The following is an 820-nucleotide window of genomic DNA, read 5'->3' as shown; positions in this document are numbered from 1 at the left end:
ATATAAGAAGTGGAGATGAGCGGATTCTTACTTATTTATTTATGTATTATTATTATTATTATTATTATTATTGAACGAACTAAGTTGTCCAACATATCTCAATACACACATACACAAAAAGGAAAGAGACACACAATATCAAACACAACTTGTTCATACATACATACATGCATACAAACAAACCACACACCCCAATCGTTGTCCACGGGTTTAAAGATATAAAAAAATTTGTCATCTATATTGAGCGAATTAAAAAGTTGTGCTTCTTTTAACCTCGCTCCGCTCGCTTTCACTTCTCTCTCAATCAACCAAACTGAACTGAAGATTAACTGGTCCGACATTGTTATCGGGGACTACAAAGTTAGACTCAACCCACCTGGAAGAAGTTAACTGTACACGAAAATATTACATATTCATTACGTACAAAAGTCTTAGATACATCCTCCACTGCATCGATCTCCGTATATCGCTGGTATTTTTACTAACACCCAACACTACCGAATCTCGGTGTGTGTGTATATATATATATATATATACACATACATACATACATACAGTAATTCCTCGATTGTCGCAGATGTTACGTTCGAAAAAACCCCGGGATAAGTGATAATCCGCGAAGTAGAAACAATACCGTACTGTATATTTTTACCTCCGCCTTAGTGAAAGCGAAAGTATTGTTTTCAGTTGTGTTTGTTTTCCGTGGACAAGATATACCAAGAACCAACCGCTGGATGGATTCGAATGAAACTTTCAGGGATGTTTGGCTTCGTGACTGGCACGAACTGATTAAATTTTGGGATCGATCCGGTACAGGACA

This window comes from Octopus bimaculoides, chromosome 17 (genome assembly GCF_001194135.2).
Source record: "Octopus bimaculoides isolate UCB-OBI-ISO-001 chromosome 17, ASM119413v2, whole genome shotgun sequence".
Classification (NCBI taxonomy): domain Eukaryota; kingdom Metazoa; phylum Mollusca; class Cephalopoda; order Octopoda; family Octopodidae; genus Octopus; species Octopus bimaculoides.
Note: the sequence above shows the minus strand (reverse complement) of the source record.